This window comes from Vitis vinifera, chromosome 4 (genome assembly GCF_030704535.1).
Source record: "Vitis vinifera cultivar Pinot Noir 40024 chromosome 4, ASM3070453v1".
Taxonomy (NCBI): Eukaryota; Viridiplantae; Streptophyta; class Magnoliopsida; order Vitales; family Vitaceae; genus Vitis; species Vitis vinifera.
The window spans coordinates 22,905,297-22,914,460 of NC_081808.1; positions in this window are offsets into that span (position 1 = coordinate 22,905,297).

Genomic DNA, 9,164 nt, shown 5'->3' on the forward strand with positions numbered 1-9,164 from the left:
GCAGCACAGATTTAACTAAACATCTTGCCCTACTTAGTCCTAATAAGTTTGATCAATCGTTCCTTACCGTCCCTAAATTTAGGTGATATTTGTTTTTTGGCTAAATAAAAAAAGTTAAATTATTTAGCTTTTTTTTATTAAATTAAAAATAACTTATTAAAATCAACTAACATAATTAAACTAAACTTATTGATAACGAGTTCACTTTAATTATATTGATTAATATTAACAAGATACTTTTAGATGAATAAAAAAAATTAAAATAATTGATTTTTTCTATTCAACCAAAAATCAAACATTACCTAAAAAAGCTAAGGTTAAATTGCACGGAACTCCGAACTACTTTAATTAGAAACAAACAAGACTCCTTGTCCTTTAGATAAGCCCATTTGGAGAGTCATTTGTTATACATTATTTGTGAATCAATGAAACAATTGAGATAACTAAACTTTAAACAAATATTTCAATTATTTGTAATACAACTATTTGTAAGGTTGTACTTGATTGTATTCTATGAATAGGTTGCAGGTTAAAGAATTCTTTTAGTGAATTATATTGGTTAATTTAAGTTAATAATTTTCTTCTAACATTCTTGGATTCGACTTTATATACTTTTTGAGTTTTTATATTGACCCTGAATATACTTGATCCTTATTGATTCACCTACAAGGTTGTTCAAGTAAGTGTGATTGGGTTGTTTGGAGTATAATTTCATACATAAGTCATATTATGAGCTTGAATTCATAAAGAGCTTGAAACTAAGTTGGAAAAACCAAAATTAACAAAGGGCATCAACCAGTCTTAGTGCTTATTGCATTTGTGCTTTTTTTTTAATGCATATTTCTTATTTTGTTCAACTCTCCAAATTTCTTTTTGTATTATTATAATTTGCCTTAGCATTACGGTTTTTCATCTTTAAATACATTTCTTGGTTATGCTTTTACACTATCCTGTGCTCTAGAGCTTATTGTTATTATCTATGTATATTCTAGACAATCTTTGTTGAAAAAATTAGGTCTCAAAAAATGGGATTAAACTAGAGTTGACCAAGCCTAAACAAAACAAATAGGAAAAGAAATTCAAATTAAGACGCTTATCAAACTTGGCTGAGGTGTGACAAATAATGTCCTTCAAGTAGATCCGTCCTCCTTACATATCAAACTAGGTGCAATAGGGAATCGACATCCTATCTTTAGGATTCAACAACCAAATACTTTACTTTAGGTGTAGACCTTTCAATAGGGAACAATATAGCTTGAGCTTAAAGAAATTCTTCAAGAATGAAGTTTGGATAAATAAATATTACAATTAGAATGCAATAGTGTTCAGGTATGGTGCAAGGCTCCCACTCACATCTCCATAAGCTCATGAGGTTAAGAAAATGAGACAAGATATATGCCTGCTAAAATGTGTCATCCATTTGTGGGATTGGCACTTTACATTTTTTTTTTCACTTTAAAACACACTTTCACATACACACACATACGCATTCTTCCTACAAGTTTATTAATTAGATGACTAGGCTTTCATAAGAAAAACAACCTATCTCCTACAAAGGTATGTGATCATCTATGTTCAGTGATCCCACCTACACAATCTTTTAGTTATATGAATCAATTAGGACAAAACTTCCCGTTACTGGTAAGATGGTGACACCAAATCTTATACATTCCTTATTGGGGGTTAGGGTTGTGTCATTTTCTTCAACTCCATTCTCTACATTCTAGAGAGATACCTTTAACCTCTACCCTCTAAACTTCCACCATTTGAGTGCCTAACATCTAGGTAGAACCATTGGGTGGAAGATCATAGGTCTAGGATTAGATCTAAGAACATCCAAATCTAGGTAAGTTCTCTAATCTCTTGTTCTAGATGCTGAAATGGTATTAAATGCATGTTTTCCGCTATGCTTAGGATCTAGATAAGCCTAGGGAGAATTACATGCACCTAACCTAATTAATAAGGGGAATTGATGGACGTGGTCAACCTCCGATTTGCCAACAGTTTCCTCCTTAGCAACACCCTTAGGGTTCAAACTTGTGACCTCGACTCTGATACCATTTGTAGGATTTTAGGCATTACCAACTTTCCTAAAAGCAATTGTTGTCAAGAAAGACACATACCCTACCCTTATAGTGCATTCACCTAAGCACCCACGACATTCGAATACAAGGGAGGTTGATAGACGCGACCAACCTTCGATCTGCCAATACTATTTAATGCACATTCAAAAAACATGTAGCTTTAGTACTTAATTATGCATTTATTTTCTCTAGCTCATCCCACTCATGCATTATGATTAGATTTTTGAATGGACACCCCATTTTCAATTTTAGTTGGGATATAAGATCCATTTTGAATGACTTACCATAAATCAAATCAATAGACTTAAAAAACCAAGTTATTCTTATTTTCCAATAAGCTTAATCATGTCTGAAGAAGAATGAGAGTATAGAAATTGCTTCCATAACTAATGTGCAAGGTTGATTGGCTGTTCTTCTAAGGTGTTTAAACTTAATACTAGAGGCTAAGCTTTGATACTAGTCGTTAAGTTTATGCTAATCTTAGGTGAACCACTTATTGTGGATCTATATTTTTCACGTACGTTCCCAGTCGATGACGAGACTCGTTTTCTTTGTAAAAAAATTGTATTTTATAAAAACTAGAGTAATCACTTATTTTTATTTAAAAAAAATTAAAATAAAAAATAAAAAACTAAAATGCTAAAAAAAATAACTCCTTAAATTGTTTGAAAAATGTATCTTTGAAAAACTCGAGTCTAGACCTAGGGATTAGGTTACTTATTAGGAAGGTATCTTAAAAAGATAACACCCCTCTAAGCTCTAAAAAGATTTCTACTGGCTAGGTTGAAGAAAGTGTGACAATTAATCAATAGATTAGGGATACCAAGAAAAAAACAAAGGTGATTTTGTCTGAGACCAAATAACATGCTAATTGATTACTTTGAACTTGAGTCACTTAATCTAGCCTAAGAATAAATGTCCTAATTGATTAATTAACTTAATTGGACTCTAATCAATCAATTAGACAAGTGTAGGGATACCATTCATTGACCCACATGAAACTTTTCATATTTACCAAAATGCCATTATGTATATAAGTGAACCAAGAACCAACCCAACCCTCATAAACTATGTTACTAAGGAATATGAACTTGAGTGGGGACCACTGACTGTAAATCCTTGTTGTAAATAAAATACTAAAGCCTAAATACATGATAACTTTGGCCAAGAAAAATTAGAAATAGAGTTACCATAGTATTGTAGTATTCTGAGTTGTTGTCCTCTGAGATCAGCTCTTATATGTTTATTTGTTCTTAGATTCAAAGGGTTAATTATTTACTAAAGGTAAAAAAAATATCTAATTCAAAGAAATTAGAATAAAATATGGATGAAAAATTCCTAAATAAACCTATTTAAATTATAGAATAATTATTGATTTTAAATTCAATTAATTAATATTAGGGGTCCACAATCCAACTTCGAGTATAAACCTTTAGGCGAAATAAGGGTATATAATTTAATAATCTTAGGGTAATCAAAATGCATGGTTTAACGAGATTAACTTGAGTTCCACACCTTAGAGTTGATCCGTATCCTAACTTTTAATATTTTATTCCATTGAATTATCTAATAAATGAATGGACATAGAATCTAGGTTTAGTTCTAAGGTTTTTAGGCTTTTATCACTCTATGTAGATTTGTCTTATGGTAGATAACAATGACAAAACTTTTAATAACTAGAGAAAAAAAATTACCAAGAATCCCTAGTATTAAGGAATAAGTGATTGTATCATCACCTAAGTTAAGTTAACTTTAGAGGGTATTTTGATCTCAATACCAGTGCCTTAACCTTTTATTCATTCCATTATTAATATGATTTCAACCATTGTTTCCCTTTGGATCCGACCCTAGGTTTTCATGTTTCACCCCAAGATGGCTTTTTAGCCTTGTATGAGCATGTCCTCACATATATAAGCTATAAAAGAATTAAAAAAAATCATTCTTGATTTCAAAGAAATTAAAAACAATAATTTATTTAATAATAAAAAGAAGAAAGAAAACAAACCAAGAAAAACCTTCAAGTTTTTCTTCTCTCCTCTTAAGAATCGTCAAGTCATCTCTACTCCTAAAAAAAAACATCAAGAATTCCTTAGAAAACCTAAATGTCGAGTTTTTACAATTTCCACCAAAAAACCTAACACGTGATATGTTCCTATTGACCACTTATTTTACAAATAATTACCTAAAATGACTAAAAATAATAATAAAATTGTGATTTCTAGTTATGTGGGGCTCACTTAGGGCGGATGAAGTGGCCAAGATGCAATTCACAAAGTAAAGGAGGTGAAATATCACTGTGGCAGTGTGTGAATTCAAAATTGGGGTAATTTTGAATTGGAATTCAAATCCATAAGTTGAATTCCGAAATCATTTCGAAATGGTCCTTCAATTCTGTATAGTTATTTTCAAATGGTCATAACTTCTTCGTTTCAGCTCTGATTTGTACACTATTTAAATTGTTAGATTTTTTACTTCTAGAGCTTTAGAACGATATATAGCTTGACTAAAATAGACTTTAGGAAGTATTTCAAATTTCACTTCAAAACCAGAGTACATGTTGCCACTATATTTTTCGTTTCAACTTGATGAAGTTGCTTCATGCCTCATTATCCATGTTCACTTGCCTTTCCTCATGGTCCATGAGTCTTGACTTGCCAATTTTCTCATTTAAATACTTTTTTGATATTTCAAAATCTAAAGTGATTCAACTTGCACAATTTTCTTTCTTTAAACCTGAGATAAATATTTAAAATGTAAGTTAAACTCATGACTAAGGCCTTAGCAACAATTTTGATCAAGTTAAATGATTTGAGTGTCATATGGTGCATAAATCATATCAAATATATATATGTCATTAGAGCACATATTTTGGCTCCAATCAACCACTAAAGCCCATAAGACAATGATAGTTATCTTATAATCAAATTTTGAAGTTGACTTAACATCTCATTATAATGAGTCAACTACACTCTAGTACCTTATGTAAATAACAATGAAAGACAAGGTGTTCGTGGTTTTGATCAACTATCCATTGTATATAGTCTACTCATTAATTGATGTCTGTAATCTAACAAGGTGAATGCTATCAATCTCTTAAGATTACCTTTACCATATTTAATTTATAGATTTTCCTTTTATGTGATTAATTGGCATGTCCAAGCTAAAAAAGAACTTATGCCTAGTTCTACTTAAGAATTACTATGACCATAGTTTACATGAGCACACTTCCTTAAAATCATCCAAGTGACTCATTATCTTAAACTTCATGAGATATCATGGTGCTTCTATTAAAAATACCTATTACTATTAACTTTCATTAACATTTACTGAATTTATAGGGAATATATGATCACTTTAGGATCTTTGTCATAACTCAAAGCTACTGTTAACTTTATCACAAGCTTAGTATTCTCTCAAGGTTAAAAGATAATACAATATAGTTGCTTGATAAAATCATGACTACTCAATAGCCTTACATTATAACTCATCGTAAGTCTTGTTCAATGTGTAACTGTACACAATAGTGTACTTACCATAAGAATCCTATCCTAATGACTAAAACTAGTCATCCTTCTAATTAGGAGGTAATGTACTATAACCTCAAATGAATTGGTTAAATCTACAAACCAACTATGAAGAAATTAGTTACTTATAAAGAACCTATGACTTGAATCTTGTGTGCAATTTCTAATGTACCCAAGTCATGTATAATGTAAAATATGCTAGGTTAGAATACTCATAAGATATAATGTATGAATAAGGATAGATAAAAGTGAAACTAAAATAATATTAAATAAATAATAAATTTGAATTTTTTACATCACTTATGCTTTTAAGGATCTATCTTAACATATTCATGGTAAGTTATAGGTTGAATACAGACTAAAGCTACAACATACATAATAGCATGTCCCCAAGAAGAAGTAAGTAATTTGTTTTTCATTAGTAATGGTCAAGTAATTAATTGGAGATGTTTATGAGAGATTCTACTAAACCATTTAGGGGTATGAGTATGAGCAATAGGATGCTCAATATCAATCTCAATTGACATGCAATAGCCAATAAATGTTTGAGAAGTAAATTTATTAGCCTTATTAAGACATATTGTCCTGATTTGGGTAATTTCAAAATTATGCTTGTAATCTAATTATTTATGCACTGAGCCTACAAAAGGCAACATTTCGTGTAGAAAGGAGACAAACACGTGACTACCTAGTAAAGACATCTATTAAGATCATAAGGGTGAATAGACACAAATATGTCCCTATGTATTCTTTATTAAAAGACTAGTGACTTGGATACAACTTTAATAAAGATGATTTAAGGATTAATTTGCCTTGTAAGCAAGTAGTACATGAATATTTATTGGAAAAAAAAATCTTCTTGTTCTTTAATGGATGCCCTTGTGAATATTCTATTATTCGACACATCATTGAAGAATTGGGGTGGCTTAATCGGTCATGCCAAAACATAAAAGAATTTTGGGTCCTTAAACTCTTGGTTCACAACAATGTATGACTCAATAAGCTTTTGGTTAGAAATAATAGAAATGTAAAGATATTCTACACTAACTTTGTTCATAGATTCAATAGGATACTCGTTTCCACAAATATCTTTAAAATTGAGAAACCATTTTCTAGATTTGCTTGAATATAAAATATCATTTATATGAAATCTAGTTCCATTTAGTAACATAATATTTGCTCTTTCAAAGCCTTCAATCAAGTTTGCAATTCCTAATATGGTACTAAAATTAACTTTTGCTGATGTCAAATAGAAAACAATATTTTATCTCGAAGGATTGTATAAGTGTTAATTATTGCACAATTTATGAGACATTCAACTTTCTTGTTTATCATGAAACAAAATATACAATTTTCATATATGAATAAAATTTGATTAAAAGACATGATACATAAAAAAACAAATATAATGACAACATATGATGGATTATTAATCAATACGAATATTTCGATCATTTGCTAGAAGATTAATTTTTCATTAGGACATTCAAATAAATCAATATACATCAAAGTAACTTTGATCTAATACATTATTATTAGTGAAATTTATTTTCATATCTTTTTTTTTCTTTTATTGACACTTGGTAAAAGTTGATTAAATATTTTGATGTACGACAGGTACGTAACCAATGCTCTTTTATATCATACTTATAATAATTATCTATATTGTTTTACTTTTGATGATATTTTGTGGTTTATTTTGTTATGTCAACTTTCACTTTAATACTAATAATCAAGGAGAGAGATTTCTATTCACTTTTGATAATAACATTACATTCACTTTAAGGAATGAAATTGCTATCTTATATAGCTTTGGGCTATACTAATATATGAAATTTTTTCTTTAGATAGTTTCTAGTTGTGAAGAAAATATAAATTATTTTTATATAGCTTTTGGCTATAAGTAAATTACTTTAAAATAATTTTGTATAATTTTTTGTTATAATTTACAAATAGTCTAGAGATATAAGAATGATTTTTACATAGCTTTTGGTTAAATAATAATTTGCACATAGCATCTAGCAATAATGGTATTAAATGAGATATGTACATAGATTTTGGTCATGACTAAACAAAATAATATGTGATATAAGTGATAATTTGCAAATATAAGAATGATTTGTACATAGCTTTCGACTACAAGAATGATTTTTATATTCTAGTAATGATGGTATTAAATAATGAATTGAACGTAACTTTTGGCCATAATAACCTTTTGATTATATACAACAAAAAAAAATACGAATAGAAACATGTAACATCTTATATTAATAATCTCGAGCTAAGAATAAAAAATGACCTTTATAACAACTCGAATTGATAACATGTTATAAAACTAAAAACAAGCTATTAATCTTTTATAAAGGAGAATAGAGAGAAACTATTTTTTTGAATTATTTTTGAAAACAGTTATCAAATATGTTTTTATTTTTTGTATTTAAATTTAAACATATGCAATTTGTTGATTGACAGTGAGGCTATGATTGAAGAGTTTCAAAATATGAGTACTTATAAAAGAAATTTTGTTAGATTCCTCAGTTGAATTCCTGTCTCGGTCACTGTTTATATTCGATTATTTGATGATTTGCAGCCGGAGACCATCAAACCCATGAGAAAAAGCAAGCGTGCATGTGCTTACGGGCGGCTTACTTCAATGATCACAAGCCCAGAACAAAAGGAAAGCCCAGCCAGAGAAAGAGAAGAAGATTTTTACAAAACAGAGCCCACCAGGCACTTCCTTTTCCCAAACTTCGAAGAGTTTGAGGGACACACTTGAATTTCGCCAATAAAGAAATTGTCGGGGGGTGATGGTGCCACGTTGTCAAGTTCGAAGTTTTCCGGGCCTCGGTCCCTCACAAAAGGCCCAGAAAGTACCGAAGGCTCTATAATGGAATCATCACTGAATAAAAATCTCACGTTGCTGGCTCCAAAGCACATGCCACACGCTCTCAACATCATTAGATAAGGTTAGCTTTACAACTTCCAACCCCACCCATTATTCCCTTCCTCGAATGATCATGAGTTGTAAGCGACACCCCTTACCCACTTTTTCTCCCTTTTCTTCCTATGCATCTCTCAACGTCCACTCTCTCCTTTTACCCTCTTTTACTGTTGAATCGAATTGAACTGCGCAGTAAAATCCAACCTCGAAACCAATCCCACAAGCCACGGCGCGGAACAAAAACAAATATAATCCTCCACACATTCCGTATCCCGTTTACTATGCCGCCAAATGGGAATGTCGTGCGCAGCAACTGTCCATGACCTGTTCTTTTTTATGTCATCATCACATTACCGATATAATTTCAAAAAGGGTAAAAATGTAATCATGCCGATCTATCCGCCCCGCTTCTGTCGCTACGTGGACGGCGGACGACACCCTCAAGATCGCCTACTCCGCGCCGCGCTTTTTCTTATCCTTCGTCTCGTGACACGTGCATATAATTACACAAACTCATGAAGTTAGCCACGTGGCTTGATGGGAATGGTTGATGGGGCATTGAGCTCCTCGCACGTGAAAGCATTTTTGCCAACCGGTGGTACATGTACCACCTGA